General features: G+C 39.5%; 1 long non-coding RNA gene across 1 annotated transcript; it reads right to left on the bottom strand.

Moving 5' to 3' along the window:
- Positions 1-11,575: 11,575 nt before the first annotated feature.
- LOC123736398 (uncharacterized) lies at positions 11,576-12,837 on the bottom strand. The gene is made up of 3 exons (XR_006766100.1): positions 12,469-12,837; positions 11,875-12,047; positions 11,576-11,674 (listed from the first exon to the last, which is right to left on the bottom strand). It is a non-coding gene; the product is annotated as an uncharacterized lncRNA (long non-coding RNA).
- Positions 12,838-20,670: the final 7,833 nt, after the last annotated feature.

Here is a 20,670-nt window from a genome sequence, read left to right as displayed (position 1 = left end):
TATGAGTCTAATCTGGTCTCCTTCAACATGGTGAGCCTCATTATGAGTCTAATCTGGTCTCCTTCAACATGGTGAGCCTCATTATGAGTCTAATCTGGTCTCCTTCAACATGGTGAGCCTCATTATGAGTCTAATCTGGTCTCCTTCAACATGGTGATCCTCATTATGAGTCTAATCTGGTCTCCTTCAACATGGTGATCCTCATTATGAGTCTAATCTGGTCTCCTTCAACATGGTGATCCTCATTATGAGTCTAATCTGGTCTCCTTCAACATGGTGATCCTCATTATGAGTCTAATCTGGTCTCCTTCAACATGGTGATCCTCATTATGAGTCTAATCTGGTCTCCTTCAACATGGTGATCCTCATTATGAGTCTAATCTGGTCTCCTTCAACATGGTCAACCTCATTATGAGTCTAATCTGGTCTCCTTCAACATGGTGATCCTCATTATGAGTCTAATCTGGTCTCCTTCAACATGGTGATCCTCATTATGAGTCTAATCTGGTCTCCTTCAACATGGTGAGCCTCATTATGAGTCTAATCTGGTCTCCTTCAACATGGTGAGCCTCATTATGAGTCTAATCTGGTCTCCTTCAACATGGTGAGCCTCATTAATTGTCTGATGAAAAAGAAAACACTGATCAGTATCAATCAGCCTTTTGTTTTCTTTCAAGTTATTAACTAATGATTAACACACACAAGTTCTCAGATGTGTGAGTGCTTTACCTATTTCTAACAGTATCATTTCAAATGGAGAAAACATCTCAGCAAAATGGAAACAATGTGGGAGGATTGGCAAATCCTGTTTCACTATCAAAATTACAAACCACATGCACAAGTGCATTGGACACGTCTATGAAGCCAATACTAATCCCATCATGTCTGCATTGGACACGTCTATAAAGCCAATACTAATCTCATCATGTCTGCATTGGACACGTCTATGAAGCCAATACTAATCCCATCATGTCTATGAAGCCAATACTAATCCCATCATGTCTATGAAGCCAATACTAATCCCATTATGTCTGCATTGGACACGCCTATGAAGCCAATACTAATCCCATCATGTCTGCATTGGACACGCCTATGGGCTGGCAGGTAGCCTAGTGGTTAGAGCATTGGGCCAGAAACCAAAAGGTTGGTGGATTGAATCCTGAGCTGACAAGGTAAAAATATGTCGTTCTGAACAAGGCAATTAACCCACTGTTCCCTGGTAGGCCGTCATTGTAAATAACAATTTGTTCTTAACTGTCTTGCCTAGTTAAATAAAGCTTAAAATAATGTTTAAATGTAGCAGAATTAAATTCCCACAACATTCATTCTGGGGGAACTAGATTGACTCAGTTCACAGACTGTCAGCCAGACAGTGATTGTGCATCAATATCGTCAGACTAAATTAGAGTAACAACCAAATAAAACAGACAAACAGGGAATGTTCAGTGACCCAAAAAGACACTATAGTTCATTCTGTGAATCCACTTTATTTCCTATCATAAAGAACAGCTGTGGAAATGGGCCGTGGATTTAGACGTCCATCTGACTCCACAACAAGACATGACTGAATAGTTCAATAGTGTCTAATCCAAATAATCAGCAATGTCAGCTGTTAGTGCAGGGCTGGAACAGAAACCTGCACACCCAGTAGCTAGATCTCTAGCAGCAAGGTTGGGCATGCATTTTCTAGGTCTCTGCATCGTTACTTTAACAGTATTGGTGTAGTCATACAACTTATTCTAACAGTAAACCAATGGCATATTCAGAGCATTTAGAAAGTATTCAGACCCCTTGACTTTTCCCACATTTTGTTACGTTACAGCCTTATTCTAAAATGGATTAAATAATATTGTTTTCCTCATTAATCTACACACAATACCCCATAATGACAAAGTGAAAAACAGAAATACCTTATTTACATAAGTATGCAGACCCATTGCTATGAAACTCGAAATTGAGCTCAGGTGCATCCTGTTTCCATTGATAATCCTTGAGATGTTTCTACAACTTCATTGGAGTCCACCTGTGGTAAATTCAATTGATTGGACATGATTTGGGCACACACCTGTCTATATAAGGTCCCACAGATGACAGTGCATGTCAGAACAAAAACCAAGCCATGAGGTTGAAGGAACTGTCCGTAGAGCTCCGAGACAGGATTGTGTCGAGGCACAGATCTGGGGAAGGGTGAAAAAAAATGGCTGAAGTATTGAAGGTCCACAAGAACACAGTGGCCTCCATCATTCTTAAATGGAAGACGTTTGGAACCACCAAGACTCTTCAAACAGAGCAATCTGGGGAGAAGGGCCTTGTTCAAGGATGTGACCAAGAACCAGATGTTCACTATGACAGAGCTCCAGAGTTCCTCTGTGGAGATGGGAGAACCTTCCAGAAGGACAACCATCTATACAGCACTCCACCAATCAGGCCTTTATGTGGCCAGATGGAAGTCACTCCAAACCATGAGAAACAAGATTCTCTGGTCTGATGAAACCAAGATTGAACTCTTTAGCCTGAATGCCAAGCATCACATCTGGAGGAAACCTGGCACCATCCCTACGGTGAAGCATGGTGGTGGCAGCATCATGCTGTGGGGATGTTTTTTAGTGGCAGGGACTGGGAGACTAGTCAAGATCAAGGGAAAGATGAATGGAGCAAAGTACAAAGATGTTTCTACTGATGAAGCTCATATCACGCTGAAATCAATAGAACACGGGGAAACGTTTAGGGTTCTACATTGTGACATCATTAAAATACTCCTTCTACAATGTTAAAACATTCTACATTGTGACATTAATTCATTGATATCATGAAACAACTCCTTCATGTATTTTCTGATGTTTGATCAGAGATCTATTATCAGAGTATCTCTTGTCACATTGATCACAGCTATGAGGTTTCTCTCCTGTGTGTATTCTCTGGTGTACAATAAGACTGCTAGACTTAGTAAAACTCTTCCCACATTGATCACAGCTATAAGGTTTCTCTCCTGTGTGTTTTCTCTGGTGTGATAACAGGCTGCCTAAGTGAGTAAAACTCTTCCCACATTGAGTACAGCTAAGATATTTCTTTCCTGTATGTGTTCTCTGGTGTACAATCCATTTGCTAAATGTAGTGAAACTCTTCCCACATTGAGTACAGCTATATGGTTTCTCTCCTGTATGTGTTCTCTGATGAATAGTCAGACAGCTAGAAAGAGTAAAACCCTTCCCACATTGATCACAGCTATAAGGTTTCTCTCCAGTGTGAATTCTCATGTGTACTTTTAGTCATTTTAATCTTAAGTAACTCTTCCCACAATCAAAACAGTGGTGAGATTTCTCTCCAGCGTGAATTCTCAGGTGTACTTTTAGTGAATTTGATCTTGAGAAACTTTTCCCGCAGTCAGAGCAGCAGTATTGTTTCTCTCCTGTGTGTACTCGCTGGTGTATTTTCAGTTCTGATGAAGATTTGCAACCTTTCCCACAGTCAGAGCAGCAGTGAGGTTTCTTTCCTGTGGGTCTCTGCTGGTGTTTCTTGAGGTGTTCTGATGTGGAGAGACTCTGCTCTGCCTCGTCAGCATCATGAGGTTGTTGAGGCTCCCCAGAGGATCCACGATAGTCACATCTCTCTCCTGTGTGAACAACAAAGTCAGACAGATGATTTAAAGGCCCACAACAGCAGAAATCCACTGTAAAAGGTGATGCCAACAGCGTAAACATGATGTTGTACAACAATTGATGTCTGTAATGAATGTAAAAATGATTTGATAGTCAAGTCAGAAACTATAGTGATATTTTGTCTTGTTTTCACATTAGTAGTAACATCGATGATCGTAGACTAGAAATAAGTTATTCAAGTTGTTGAAACTCTAAGCAGTGTGCCAGACAACTTTTGGTTTCCAAAATAGGCCCCTTTCTGTGTTTGCTAAAATTGCAGCACGAGGGCAAAGCACACAATTTGATTGCAGAAACTCCTCCCTGCTAATGATGTAGTATATCTGGTAATGAGGAAACCACTAGTTATGGATGTAGTATATCTGGTAATGAGGAAACCACTAGTTATGGATGTAGTATATCTGGTAATGAGGAAACCACTAGTTATGGATGTAGTATATCTGGTAATGAGGAAACCACTAGTTATGGATGTAGTATATCTGGTAATGAGGAAACCACTAGTTATGGATGTAGTATATCTGCTAATGAGGAAACCACTAGTTACGGATGTAGTATATCTGCTAATGAGGAAACCACTAGTTATGGATGTAGTATATCTGGTCATGAGGAAACCACTAGTTATGGATGTAGTATATCTGGTAATGAGGAAACCACTAGTTATGGATGTAGTATATCTGGTAATGAGGAAACCACTAGTTATGGATGTAGTATATCTGGTAATGAGGAACCCACTAGTTATGGATGTAGTATATCTGGTAATGAGGAAACCACTAGTTATGGATGTAGTATATCTGCTCATGAGGAAACCACTAGTTATGGATGTAGTATATCTGGTAATGAGGAAACCACTAGTTATGGATGTAGTATATCTGGTAATGAGGAAACCACTAGTTATGGATGTAGTATATCTGCTCATGAGGAAACCACTAGTTATGGATGTAGTATATCTGGTAATGAGGAAACCACTAGTTATGGATGTAGTATATCTGGTAATGAGGAAACCACTAGTTATGGATGTAGTATATCTGGTAATGAGGAAACCACTAGTTATGGATGTAGTATATCTGGTAATGAGAAAACCGCTAGTTATGGATGTAGTATATCTGGTAATGAGGAAACCGCTAGTTATGGATGTAGTATATCTGGTAATGAGTAAACCACTAGTTATGGATGTAGTATATCTGGTAATGAGGAAACCACTAGTTATGGATGTAGTATATCTGGTAATGAGTAAACCACTAGTTATGGATGTAGTATATCTGGTAATGAGGAAACCACTAGTTATGGATGTAGTATATCTGGTAATGAGGAAACAACTAGTTATGGATGTAGTATATCTGGTAATGAGGAAACCACTAGTTATGGATGTAGTATATCTGCTAATGAGGAAACCACTAGTTATGGATGTAGTATATCTGGTCATGAGGAAACCACTAGTTATGGATGTAGTATATCTGCTCATGAGGAAACCACTAGTTATGGATGTAGTATATCTGGTAATGAGGAAACCACTAGTTATGGATGTAGTATATCTGGTAATGAGGAAACCACTAGTTATGGATGTAGTATATCTGGTAATGAGGAAACCACTAGTTATGGATGTAGTATATCTGGTAATGAGGAAACCACTAGTTATGGATGTAGTACATCTGCTAATGAGGAAACCACTAGTTATGGATGTAGTATATCTGGTAATGAGGAAACCACTAGTTATGGATGTAGTATATCTGGTAATGAGGAAACCACTAGTTATGGATGTAGTATATCTGGTAATGAGGAAACCACTAGTTATGGATGTAGTATATCTGCTAATGAGGAAACCACTAGTTATGGATGTAGTATATCTGGTAATGAGGAAACCACTAGTTATGGATGTAGTATATCTGGTAATGAGGAAACCACTAGTTATGGATGTAGTATATCTGGTAATGAGGAAACCACTAGTTATGGATGTAGTATATCTGCCTGGAGCAAAAATGGTGAGAAAAGATTTTAGTTTTTCACAATGTATTCTGAATGGGGGAAAACTCAGGGGAGTAACCTCCATTTCCAGGTTGCTTATGAGTTCATTTCACACTACTTTGGATTATAATTGTCAGGCTCGTTTGAATCTCCTGCTTAATATGTTTGTGTTATTGTCGCAAATCAACCGCTTTGTACTTTAAAAAAACACTTCAACCAGAAAAAATGCTCTTTGACTTTTCCATCAAGGTGACAATGAGGGTTTGTACACTGTTTGTTTGCAAAATTGGCCCATAACTTCACCTAAAAACAAATATAGGAAAATAGCTCTGTGTTGTACAAAAGATGACTGGCTCCCTCGAGTAACTTGTGTATCTGTAATTATTTAATCAAACAGCATGCTTAAAGCATCAGACATGTTATGTACATATAGTTGATTTTATTAAAACACATGGAGCGATTGGTAGAAAGAACATTTACATTTTAGTCATTCAGCAGACGCTCTTTTCCAGAGCAACTTACATACATTTCATACATTCTTCTTTCTCCGTACTGGCCCCCTGTGGGAATCGAACCCACAACCCTGGCGTTGCAAACACCATGCTCTACCAACTGAGCCAGAACAGATGACTCTTGGTTGACCAAGATGTATTTTAGTGGGGGACAGCACTAGAACATGATTTTGGGGCTCCCGAGTGGCGCAGCATCTCGGTGCTTGAGGCGTCACTACAGACACCCTGGTTCGAATCCAGGCTGTATCACAACCAGCCATGATCGGGAGTCCCATAGGGCAGCGCACAATTGGCCCAGCGTCGTCCGGGGTAGATAGTCATTGTAAATAAGAATTTATTCTTAACTGACTTGCCTAGTTAATCAAAGGTTACATTTAAATAAATAAAAAATTGTTTTTTATGACAAACTGTTTTTTACAAATCCGTCAAGGCACCAACTTTGAGAAGGGTTTAAAACAAAAGGTTTCAAAACAATTCATTAATATAATTGAATCTAGGTATGTTTCGCCAACACTTTATAACTGTTACGTCAAGATGTCTTAACTTCTTGACGAGGTCGCTAGGTTTTGGGTTACGGTTGCTACAATAGCTTCTCTATGAATTTGAGAGTGATTACATTTCTACACTGGCAGTTATAGATTATACTATATATCCTAGAAACCTGGTTAAACTATCATTATGACATCATGGATGAATTCTAGAATATACTATATAGCCTAGAAACCTGGTTAAACTGTCATTATGACATAATGGATGAATTCTAGAATATACTATATATCCTAGAAACCTGGTTAAACTATCATTATGACATCCTGGATGAATAAATTTGAGTGGTTACACTCCTCCTTCCCCCATCCCTCAGCTGTTTACCAAACCAAGCCTCTGGGCAGCCATTTTGTTACTGTTTAAAAACCCACACAACCCAGCAATCTGCAGTTCAAACAATAACAAATCTGTCATTCCACCAGTTTTGGTAATAAGATGATTAGGGGGTTGGAGAAATGTAACTACTTTCAAATTCATAGACAGACCTATGGATGCAAGGACTGACCATCCATGATATCAACATGATAGTTTTAACCATGTTGAGGCTATACAGTGTTGATTTACATTGTTTCTAGACATTGGAGTAAAAAAAAGCTTATTTGGGGATCTGATTGGGTAAACTGGTGAACTAAGCTCATGAGGCATGTGTTATATTCTTCAACAATCAATGGCTATAAATTAATAATTTAAAAGTCACAATATGGATGTAGCTATTGCATATTTCCGCTTTAACACCACACATCAGTTCAACAACTGCAGAGTTTGTGCCTCTGTTTTTAAGACAGTACTTACTAGTGTTAATCAGGGAACGGTTTCTCAAAACCATCTTATGGCTAAGTTCACCGTTAGAACCATTGGACGCCTTAAGATGCGTTTGGGAAACCGGGCCCAGATGTCCAGTTTCCTCCTCTATCGATGTAACAGTCATCTCCTCCTCATCTTTCACTCCATAAACTGCATCCTCCTCTTCTTTTACTGTAACATCCTCCTCCTCTTTCACTCTGAACGCGTCTTTTTCTTCTTTCACAGTAACGGCCTCACCCTCTACGTCTTGTTTTACTGTGATATTCTCTTCTTTAGCAGGAGAGTAGATCAGTGACCGCATGGTTGGGAATGTTAGCTAGCTAGGCTAATGCTAACTTAACCAGCCTGCTAGCTGAATAATAACAACAACACCGTAAATATGAAATTAAATCGGATAACTAACTAGACGACAGAAGAGGGTTTAAAACACAGTGGCTAATATACACTAACGCGTCTAAAGAGCTTTATTGTTCGGCTATTTTGTCTAGCAAGCTACCGTGGTGTCTGACTAACTGTTGCTGCTGTTGAAAGAAGAGTTCCGTCCACTAGATTATACGTCACACCAACAGCATCGCCTGAAATTCCCAGACCGCCATCTGCTGACTGGAGTGGGTAACGCAGTTGAGTAAAATGTATATTTTGTCAGACAAAAAGTTAAAGGATAGGAATAAGGGACATCGCTGGTCATAAAATATTCATTACTTTCTTCAGCAATACTAGGAGAGAGGGGTACCCCTACACAGAACTGAACTGGATCTAAGATGGCGGACAGAAATACTAGGAGAGAGGCGTACCCCTACACTGAACTGAACTGGATCTAAGATGGCGGACAGAAATACTAGGAGAGAGGCGTACCCCTACACTGAACTGGATCTAAGATGGCGGACAGAAATACTAGGAGAGAGGGATACCCCTACACAGAACTGAACTGGATCAAAGATGGCGGACAGAAATACTAGGATGGAAGCAAATGTAAGGGATTATAACGTCATAACGAATCATGCAGAAACATGTACAGTTGACAGGAATGTTAGTTAATGTAGAGACAAACGATTATGCTTTTTCTTATCATAAAATTTATTTACGAAAATCGCGATTTAGCCAGCTAGCTGAATAGCTAACATTAGCCAGCTAACGGACTAGCTAACATTAACCAGCTAGCTGACTAGCTAACATTAACCAGCTAGCTGACTAGCTAACATTAACCAGCTAGCTGACTAGCTAACATTAGCCAGCTAGCTGACTAGCTAACATTAACCAGCTAGCTGACTAGCTAACAATAACCAGCTAGCTGACTAGCTAACATGAACCAACTAGCTGACTAGCTAACATTAGCCAGCTAGCTGACTAGCATTATGGGTGTTGTGACATGAGTATGTAATTGTCATTCTGGTTGTTTTAGGGACTCCTGAAACAACCAGCAAACCAGGCTGTTGTTTTGTGAAACAGTGAATGTATAGAATCTAGCCAGCTGAAGAATTTACTGAAAATTGAATGTACAATTGTGTTAGCTTGCCTTGCTGATATTTGCCATGCAGATAGATGAAATAACGTAGCTAGCTATGTTCTTGCTTATTGTGCAGTGGATGATTAAAATACCTGTATGCCTATGGATGTGTAGCTAGCTATCTAGCCGATCTGTGTATGGACCCAAACGTTTGGTATACATATTAGTTCAAAACCTATGAACCTCAGCTATCATAGCCAGTTGTATCAACTTCAAAACAGCCTGAATGACATTAATGAAGCCTATGGATTGAGTAGAATATAATATCATGTTGTGCCAAGGATGCAAGTCATATATACATGTATACATGTAGTTATTACCATGCATGAGATCCCCACATTGTAGCCTGTACATTTAACATATTCACTGATCATGTACTCTACCTTGGCAAATAAAGGTGCAGTTTAGGTATGAATGTCTTTGAGATTATTTTTCAGTCATATCCAATACCAGGAGTATCAAATTCCAGTCTTTGAATGACGCTGTGTCTGCATGCATGTATTACAATTATACACTTCAACAGTGTTTACCAATCTTGGTCCTGGGACATCAATGGTTACACATTGTAACTAATAGACAAGAAACATGATTTAACTAGTTAATTCATATATACAGAAATATCATGTTAAAAAACAGAACACTACACTTCCTATGCATCATGTAAATACTCTAACACTGGTTCATCTCAACATCTAATGCCCTTCATCTGCATTGATCTGATAAACACAGGATAGGTGGAGTATTTAATCACATTACACTTCATTTCAACCAGTAGAGAATGTGAAACGCTTTATTGAAAAGCTCATTATCCAAGTGTTATAAATACAAGTTTAATCTGTACTTCAATGCACATCTGTTGTGCATTATAAAAACAGAGGAAGAAAGAGGAGGTGGTGAGAGAGGTGTAAAAGACAGAAAGGGAAAGAGGTAAGCACATAGGAGTAGGGAAGGCAGCACATGATTAATGAATCACAGTGCTACATAAATATTCTCTCAGTTCATCACAATTACATAATAGTGTCTCTAGTCGGCCCAAAGGTTCTTAAAAGCAGGTGAGGTGGTGATGATGGGACTGGGGGTTGGCCTCCTCTCACATCAAAACATACCTGCAGACGAGAGACAGATGGAGAGAGAGAGAGCATGTTTAAACCTTGTGTTTATATTTTTTATTCTAACATTGTTAGTCATCAATCAGGAGGTGAAATAAAAAACTGACCTTGGATCGTTAACTCTGGGACAACTGCATCTCTGTCTGTATTTCAATGTAAAGCATCTCTTTAATAATACTTCCTGTATAATATAAACTGACCTGGGATCATTAACTCTGGGACTACTGCATCTCTGTCTGTATTTCAATGTAAAGCATCTCTTTAATAATACTTCCTGTATAATATAAACTGACCTTGGATCATTAACTCTGGGACTACTGCATCTCTATCTGTATTTCAATGTAAAGCATCTCTTTAATAATAATTCCTGTATAATATAAACTGACCTGGGATCATTAACTCTGGGACTACTGCATCTCTGTCTGTATTTCAATGTAAAGCATCTCTTTAATAATACTTCCTGTATAATATAAACTGACCTTGGATCATTAACTCTGGGACTACTGCATCTCTATCTGTATTTCAATGTAAAGCATCTCTTTAATAATACTTCCTGTTGACCTGACCAAGTGACCTCTCACCTCTGATCATGCTGTGCCCTCTATGTAGCCAGTTCAGATGCAGGAGGGGTTCGTCGACACAGCTGATATAACCTAGAGGATTTAGGGAGAAGAGGAGAGAGGGATGAAGTGAAGGAGAGAGACTGTTATTGAGAAAATAAGGTAGTTAAAGCGACAGTGTTCAACAGGAATCTCTGTGTGGCCTCACCTGGTGTCCACACCACACTAAGTGGCTGCAGAGTACTTTATGCTGAAAAACATGAACGGACCAACAAGGACAAACAATACAGCGTAGTTATAGAAATAATGAAGTGTCTTACTATTCTCCATGGTTGGCCCTCTTGCCTATTCTTTGAAGGTGGAAGGAGCCACAGTTATACACCTGAACCTGCTTACTGCACAACACAATCCATCCATCAGATTGATACGTGAGTGTGTAGGTGTGGGTTATAGGGTGTCTAATTGTTCTACATTTTTTCAATATGGGTGATTTAAAATAGCCTGTTTTGTTTTTGCACAGATATCACACCCTTACCTAAACAGCACCCTCACCTGAGAAGTAGAAATCAAAGGGAGAGAAACTGTGAATTGAATAACTGCAGTTGACATAGCTCAGTAAATAGAAGAATACTCTTATTGCAATGTGAATGGCTCTTAAAAGAGTCTTTGGTTGTGCATAGTGACGTCTATGGTGTTGCCAGGGAACAGCACCCTCTTTGATGAAGTAGGAGGTGAAGATCTCCTGCACACGGATTGGCTCTCTTGCTGCGTTGTTGGACCCCATCCTTGAAACTTCCTGCAGAGCAGCAGAGTCCTCCTCTGGGACACGGCGGCGAGCTGCAGATCCCCTCCTGGTCCTCGTGTCCATCCTCATGAAGTTACGCAGGACACAGGTAGCCTTCACACACCTGAATTCCTCCAGGAGGCTGTCCTAGATGACCCTGGTCACCCAACCTTGCAGTGCCCTACACGGTAACTGTAGGCAATCGTTTTGAAGGAATCTCCAGTTACAAGGTCTCTGTAGGAATATGGAAGACAACGTAATTATTAGACTGTTACATCACCAGGTCATTGTGGATTACTAAAGTATAATATCCCTGATAACAAATCATGATAACATTGGATTGATAGATGCATGGGCACACATATGTACATGTGTAGCATGTGACAATAACAGAATCATATCAAGGATGGCATCACAAATGAATACATAAATACCACTTGAAGCTTGATGATGAGTTTGAATCATTTGAATCAGCTGTGCAGTGTGAAGGCAAAAACAACAATGTTCCCCTCTTTGAGTCCCCAGGACTGAGAACCACTGCTCTTCATTGGGACCTCTTCATATGTAGACTGGCTTTCATAGAGCTCTTTATCTGAGGACAGAAAACCTCACAAGAAACAGACTTCATTATAGTCAAATTACACCACACTGAATATTATGTTACTATTATCTCCGTCCTCACTTCTAGAGACAGGAACTACACAAAAGTACCTGCCCTATCCAGAATAGCCTCCTCTCTCACTGACAGTTGGGGCTGCTATCCTTTCACCCTCCTCCATGGCTGTTAGCTAGCTACCTACAAATGCATTTGGAGTTTGCTTTTTACAGTGATAAATAGATAGCTAGCTAATATGAAGTTAGCTAGCTAAGTGAATTAAATATCACCAGCTACCTATCTATCTATACAGTATTTGAAGTTGGCTAGATAGCTAGCTCATTTAGCAGCTCATTTGAGTTAGCCTGCACTGTAGCTAGTTAGCTAATAATACATCGGTTTTTTTTTACATTTTCAAAATCTATTTACTTACTTACTTGAATAGGTTCTTCCAGCCATGTGGACAACTGGAAACAGGGCAGTAAAGTTTGTCCTTCATACAGGGGTAGGCCGTCAATGTAAATAAGAATTTGTTCGAGTTGCCGAGTTAAACTTCACTACACTGGGATACAAACAATGTAACACAGTGCATTGTGGGTAGTTTAGAAGACTTCCAGAAATAAGTTAATAAATATGTAATAACACAAAAACATAACTGTTTGTACTCATAGGTAACCATATCGTGACTACAACTAGCTTAGTAAGTCTTTAACCACACTGTGTTGTCACACTGCTGACTAAAAACTAATGCGTCCTACACTTTAACTTGTTGTCTGACAATAAAATATACATTTTACTCTACTGCGTTACCCACTCCAGTCAGCAGATGGCGGTCTGGGAATTTAAGGTAATGCTGTTGGTGTGACGTATAATGTAGTGGACGGAACTCTTCTTTCAACAGCAGCAACAGTTAGTCAGCCACCTCGGTAGCTTGCTAGACAAAATATCCGAACCAATAAAGCTCATTAGACGCTATAGTGTATATTAGCCACTGTGTTTTAAAACCAATTCTGTCGTCTAGTTAGTTATCCGTTTTAATTTCATATTTACGGCGCTGTTATTGATCAGCTAGCGGGCTGGTTAAGTTAGCATTAGCCTAGCTAGCTAACATCTCCGACCATGAGTTCACTAATCTACTCTCCTGCTAAAGAAGAGGAGGCCTGCTGGACGCAGAAAGAAGCTCTCGTCAAAGAGGAGGAGGAAGAGGAGGCTGTTTCAATACAAAAACAAGTAGAGGGGTGAAGCTGTTACAGTTAAAGAAGAAAAAGACGCATTCAGAGTGAAAGAGGAGGAGGATGTTACTGTAAAAGAAGAGGAGGATCCAGTTTTTGGAGTGAAAAATGAGAAGTGGAAGATGACTGTTACATCGAAAAAGGAAGAGGAGGAAACTGGACATCTGGGCCCGGTTTCCCAAACGCATCTTAAGGCGTCCAATGGTTCTAACGGTGAACTCAGCCATAAGATGGTTTTGAGAAACCGTTCCCTGATTAACACTAGTAAGTACTGTCTTAAATACAGAGGCACAAACTCTGCAGTTGTTGATCTGATGTTTGGTGTTAAAGGGGAAATATTAAATTGCTACATCCATATTTAGACTTTTTAAATGATTTAATTATAGCCATTGATTCTTGAAGAATATAACGCATGCCTCATGAGCTTAGTTCAACTGTTGTACCCCATCAGAACCCCCAATAAGCTTTTTTTACTCCAATGTTTAGAAACAATGTAATCAACACTGTATAACCTCAACATGGTTAAAACTATAATGTTGATATCATGGATGGTCAGTCCTTGCATCCATAGGTCAGTCTATGAATTTGAGTTTACATTTCTCCAACCCCATCATCATCTTATTACCAAAACAGTGGTGGAATTACAGCTTTGTTATTGTTTGAACTGCAGATTGGTTGATTGATTGTTGTGTGGCTTTTTTAAAGTGACAACCTGGTATTTAAACAGAAACAAAATGGCTGCCCAGAGACTTGGTTTGGTGAACAGCTGAGGGATGGGGGAAGGAGAAGTGTAACCACTCTCACATTCATAGGGACCTCGTCAAGAAGTTCAGACATCTTGGCGTAACAGTTATAAGGTGTTGGCATGACAGTCACTGGACCCAGGTTTGAGTTCAGCTCAGGGCCTCCCCCTGAATTCACTACACTATGAATACAAAGACTGGCCATCCATGATGTCATAATGATAGTTTAACCAGGTTTCTAGGCTATATAGTATATTCTAGAATTCATCCATGATGTCATAATGATAGTTTAACCAGGTTTCTAGGCTATATAGTATATTCTAGAATTCATCCATGATGTCATAATGATAGTTTAACCAGGTTTCTAGGATATATAGTATATTCTAGAATTCATCCATGATGTCAAAATGATAGTTTAACCAGGTTTCTAGGATATATAGTATATTCTAGAATTGCCAGTGTAGATTTCCTGTGGGGGTCAAATTGTTAGAGCTGTTGATAAGTCATTGTATAATATTCAGCTAATTTATTTTCATGCCATTACATCAATATTGCCCAACCAGAAGAGAATAAAACCTCTTCCTGAACCACCTCCTCCTGCTGGCCTTCATAAATTCTGACGTTGCTGGTAATAGGCTACACAAGCAGTCAGCAACCTACATTTGGAGTGCAAATAATTTCTACCGATCTGCGTGCCAGTTATGATTTTCATATGCACATTTTCATGGAAATTTAGTTTAATTTTTTCAAAATCATTGTCTGTGATTAATCTACATTCTATCTAAATCTAAAAGAAAATTATACAAATCTAAAAGTAACTTTTATTGCTATTGCCAACTATGTGTAAATTCCCTACATAAAGCCAACAAATAAGCCATTGCCGCTAATAAATATCCTCTAAATCACATTGGCCTGTCTATAACGAACTTGAAACACTAAAATATTCTGGGCCCTCAGTTTCCTGCTCCAGTGAGTTCTGGACAGACACAGCTGTAGGCTATTTGTGAAAGGGATAAAAAGTAATCAGGTCTTTTATGACATTTCCACTGGATCAGCACATTACAGTTTTTCCCTTTTATGCGAGTGTTCGAAGCTGGAAATATTTTACTAAAATACTTTGAGGAACTATTCTCATTTGCAATTGATTTTAGGATAGACTTTGTTTACTTGCTTTTTGAGGTGAAGAAAAAATACTTTGAGAAGCTCCACAACTCATTAGTGGTGGTGCATTAAGACAATCAGAAATACTATCAGACATCCCCAAATGGGCACATTTATAGACCTACATTTGCACACAGGCCAGGTAGACTAGTCCTACTTCTATATGGGTAACCAGGTAGACTAGTCCTACTTCTATATGTGTAACCAGGTAGACTAGTCCTACTTCTATATGTGTAACCAGGTAGACTAGTCCTACTTCTATATGGGTAACCAGGTAGACTAGTCCTACTTCTATATGTGTAACCAGGTAGACTAGTCCTACTTCTATATGTGTAACCAGGTAGACTAGTCCTACTTCTATATGTGTAACCAGGTAGACTAGTCCTACTTCTATATGTGTAACCAGGTAGACTAGTCCTACTTCTATATGGGTAACCAGGTAGACTAGTCCTACTTCTATATGGGTAACCAGGTAGACTAGTCCTACTTCTATATGTGTAACCAGGTAGACTAGTCCTACTTCTATATGGGTAACCAGGTAGACTAGTCCTACTTCTATATGTGTAACCAGGTAGACTAGTCCTACTTCTATATGGGTAACCAGGTAGACTAGTCCTACTTCTATATGGGTAACCAGGTAGACTAGTCCTACTTCTATATGTGTAACCAGGTAGACTAGTCCTACTTCTATATGTGTAACCAGGTAGACTAGTCCTACTTCTATATGTGTAACCAGGTAGACTAGTCCTACTTCTATATGTGTAACCAGGTAGACTAGTCCTACTTCTATATGGGTAACCAGGTAGACTAGTCCTACTTCTATATGTGTAACCAGGTAGACTAGTCCTACTTCTATATGGGTAACCAGGTAGACTAGTCCTACTTCTATATGTGTAACCAGGTAGACTAGTCCTACTTCTATATGTGTAACCAGGTAGACTAGTCCTACTTCTATATGTGTAACCAGGTAGACTAGTCCTACTTCTATATGTGTAACCAGGTAGACTAGTCCTACTTCTATATGTGTAACCAGGTAGACTAGTCCTACTTCTATATGTGTAACCAGGTAGACTAGTCCTACTTCTATATGTGTAACCAGGTAGACTAGTCCTACTTCTATATGCGTATTCAGGTGTGCGTCCTTACTCAACATTGACAGGAGTGTTTCAAACAAAAGACAATTAATAAATTGACAACAATCTTGCGGGGTCAGGTCTGGGTGGTCTGCCAGGGGCCGTTTCATTTAGTATCTGTTTGGGTCAGTTGGGGAATGATTGTATTTCCCCATAGTATGTTGTACCGAAGTTGACCGACTGAAAGGGAGTGTAACTTTATGACTATAATTACTGTTCCCTGAAGGAGGGAAACGAGGTACAACACCTGTTTAGCCCCACCTGTTCCTGGCTCGGTGAAGAGCGATATTAAATTGAATATGACCTAAGGCTCGTATTTCTGTGTTTATTATATTATAATTAAGTCTATGATTTGATCTTTGATAGAGCAGTCTGACTGAGCTGTCTGAGTGGTGGTAGGCAGCAGCAGGCTCGTAAGCATTCATTCAAACAGCATTTACTGCGTTTGCCAGCAGCTCTTAGTAATGCTTGAAGCACAGCTCTGTTTATGACTTCAAGCCTATCAACTCCTGAGATTAGGCTGGCAATACTAAAGTGCCTAAGAACATCCAATAGTCAAAGGTATATGAAATACAAATGGTATGGAGAGAAATAGTAATATAATTCCTATAATAACTACAACCTAAAACTTCTTACCTGGGAATATTGAAGACTCATGTTAAAAGGAACCACCAGCTTCCATATGTTCTCATGTTCTGAGCGAGGAACTTAAACGTTAGCTTTCTTACATGGCACATATTGCACTTTCACTTTCTTCTCCAACACTGTTTTTGCATTATTTAAACCAAATTGAACATGTTTCATTATTTATTTGAGACTACATTTATTTTATTTATGGTATTATATTAAGTTAAAATAAGTGTTCATTCAGTATTGTTGTAATTGTCATTATTACAAATAAAATATATATATAAAAATCGTCCGATTTATCGGTATCGGCTTTTTTTGGTACTCCAATAAATCGGTATCGGCGTTGAAAAATCATAATCGGCCGACCTCTACCATGTTACTGTTTGTTAAACACTTACTGTTCAAACCCTCATTGTCAGGCTGGTATCAAAGCTAGCCAAAGAGCATTTTACTGGTTGAAGTGTTTTTTAAAGTATAAAGCAGTTGATTTTAGACAATAACACAAACATATTAAGCAGGAGATTCAAACGAGCTTTACAATTATAATCCAAAAGTAATGTGAAATGCACTCATAATCAACCTGTAAATGGAGGCTATTTTTGCAGTCAGCCTCTGAGAACTCCCCTGGGTTTTCACCACGGTGGTGAATTAGTGAATAGACACAGAGCTTAATGTGAGTTTCCTTGAGTAGCACTCCCGATCTTGCGCTGTAATATTCAGAATACATTGTGAAAAACTAAAATCTTTGCTCACCCTTTTAGATATACTACATCCATAACTAGCTGTTTCCTTATTAGCAGGGAGGTGTTTCTGCCCTCGTGCCGCAATTTTATTAAACACAGAAAGGGGCCTATATTGGAGACCAAAAGTCATCTGGCACACTGCTTAGAGTTTCAACAACATGAATAACTTATTTCTAGTTTCCACTAATGTGAAAACAAGACAAAATGCCTTTTTGCTAATTTGACTGTCTTAATTGTCAAATAATTTAACTTCTCAGGGCTGCGTCCACCTGCGGGGCACAGCCAGTGAAATATCAGATTCAAAACAAAATGTCATAATTCAACTTTGTCAAACATACAACTATTTTACACCATTTTAAAGATACACTTCTCCTTGATGTAACCACATTGTCCGATTTCAAAAAGGCTTACAGCGCATTGTCTTGGCCAGTTGTAAATGAGAACTTGTTGACTGGCCTGGTGAAATGCGGTTCTTCAGTAATTACACATAATTCTTAATACTGTAGCAAACATTATATTAAACAGGACATTCAAACGAGCCTTACAATTATAATCCAAAATAGTGTGAAATGAACTCATCATCAACCTGGAAATGGAGGTTACTCCCCTGAGTTTTCCAACATTCGCTGTTACGAGTCTAGGGGTATGATTCTTCCTTGGGGTGCGAGAGGTCCTGGGTTCAAATTCCGGATGAGCCCCCACTTATGTTACGAATCCCTTTGGCCCAGCGGTCTAGGGGGGGGGATGGATACGAGACCCGTAACATAAATCATGCAAATTATAATCGTGACAAGTAACAGTGAGAACCAAAAACCACAGACAACTGAAATCTACCGTCAAACTCAAAAGGTTTATTTTAAACACACGGTAAAGGGGTGTGAGAAAAGGGGCTGAGTTGGACCCAAGCAAAGAAACAATAATCAAAAACACCCCTAAGTTAGACTAGCCTATTTCAACAACAGCTAGCTAACTAACCAAAAATACAGTGGGTGGTCCGCCCAGTTCTAACTAGGGTACTTAGACACAGTATTCCTACGGGTAATGTATGCCCATGGGCGACTTGTCTTGGTACCCCCTTTTCCCACCAAACAAACAGTCAAACTTTAACAAAATAATACTCACAGGTGGGCTGGACAAAGTGACATGTAGTTTCAAAACAAAAGAGATCAACACACAGCGAGAGAGAATGAACACAAAGATTGATCTGGGGAGAAAACAACTGACTGGGTTTTTAAACCAAGGGAAAGGGGCTGTGATAGGTTGAGGGAAAAGGAATAGGTGTCTTCTGATTGATGACTGATTGGGGAGTGATGATTGTCACCTGTGAGGAGAGAAGGAGAGAAAAGAAACACACACACAGGATACCTGTATCCGTAACATTCGCATTCAGAATACATTGTGAAAAACTAAAATCTTTGCTCACAATTTTTGCTCCAGGCAGATATAGTACATCCATAACTATCGGTTTCCTCATTAGCAGGGAGGAGTTTCTACAACCATATTGTGTGTGCATCGCCCTCATGTCGCAATTTTAGCTAACACAGAAAGGGGCCTATATTGGAGACCAAAAGTCGTCTGGCACACTGCTTAGAGTTTCAACAACATGAATAACTTATTTCTAGCCTACAATCTTAGATGTTACTACTAATGTGAAAACAAGACAAAATATGACTTCTTGCTCATTTTAAGACAATTGTCAAATAATTTTAACATTCATTACAGATGTCAATTGTTGTATAACATCATGGCTCCGCTGTTGGCATCACCTTTTACAGTGGATTACCGCTGTTGTGGGCCTTTAACCATCTGTCTGACTTTGTTGTTCACACAGGAGAGAAACTTCACTATTGTGGATCCTCTGGGGAGCCTCAACAACCTCATGATGCTGAAGAGGCAGAGAAGAGTCTCTCCACATCAGAACACCTCAATAAACACCTGCAGACATCCACAGGGAAGAGAACTCACTGCTGCTCTGACTGTGGGAAGAGATTTACTTCCTCATCAGGCATTAAAATTCATCAGAGAACACACACAGGAGAGAAACCCTATAGCTGTGATCAATGTGGGAAGAGTTTTAGTCAATCTAGCTATCTGACAATGCACCAGAGAAGGCACACAGGAGATAAACCTTATAGCTGTGATCAATGTGGAAAGAGTTTTAGTCAATCTAGCTATCTGACTATACACCGACGAGAACATACAGGAGAGAAACCTTATAGCTGTAATCAATGTGGGAAGAGTTTTGTTTCATCTAGCCGTCTGACAGTACACAAGAGAATACACACAGGAGAGAAATCTTATAGCTGTGGTCAATGTGGGAAGAGTTTTGGTCAATCTGGCCATCTGATATCACACCAGAAAACACACACAGGAGAGAAATCTTATAGCTGTGGTCAATGTGGGAAGAGGTTTGCTGCATCTAGCACTCTGACTCAACACCAGAGAACACACACAGGAGAGAAATCTTATAGCTGTGGTCAATGTGGGAAGAGGTTTGCTGCATCTAGCACTCTGACTCTACACCAGAGAACACACACAGGAGAGAAACCTTATAGCTGTGGTCAATGTGGGAAGAGGTTTGCTGCATCTATCACTCTGACTCAACACCAGAGAATACACACAGGAGAGAAACCTTATAGCTGTGATCAATGTGGGAAGAGTTTTGGTCGATCTGGAGAGCTGACAGTGCACCAGAGAATACACACAGGAGAAAAACCTTATAGCTGTGGTCAATGTGGGAAGAATTTTGCTGCATCTAGAACTCTGACACTACACCAGAGAAGACACACAGGAGAGAAACCTTATAGCTGTGATCAATGTGGGAAGAGTTGTACTACATCTGACTATACACCGACGAACACACACAGGGGAGAAATCGTATAGCTGTAATCACTGTGGGAAGAGTTTTACCACATCTGGCTCTCTGACTTCACACCAGAGAACGCACACAGGATAGAAATCTTATATCTGTGGTCAATGTGGGAAGAGTTTTA

This window comes from Salmo salar, unplaced genomic scaffold (assembly GCF_905237065.1).
Source record: "Salmo salar unplaced genomic scaffold, Ssal_v3.1, whole genome shotgun sequence".
Taxonomy (NCBI): domain Eukaryota; kingdom Metazoa; phylum Chordata; class Actinopteri; order Salmoniformes; family Salmonidae; genus Salmo; species Salmo salar.
This window is presented reverse-complemented; position numbering and strand designations above follow the sequence as displayed.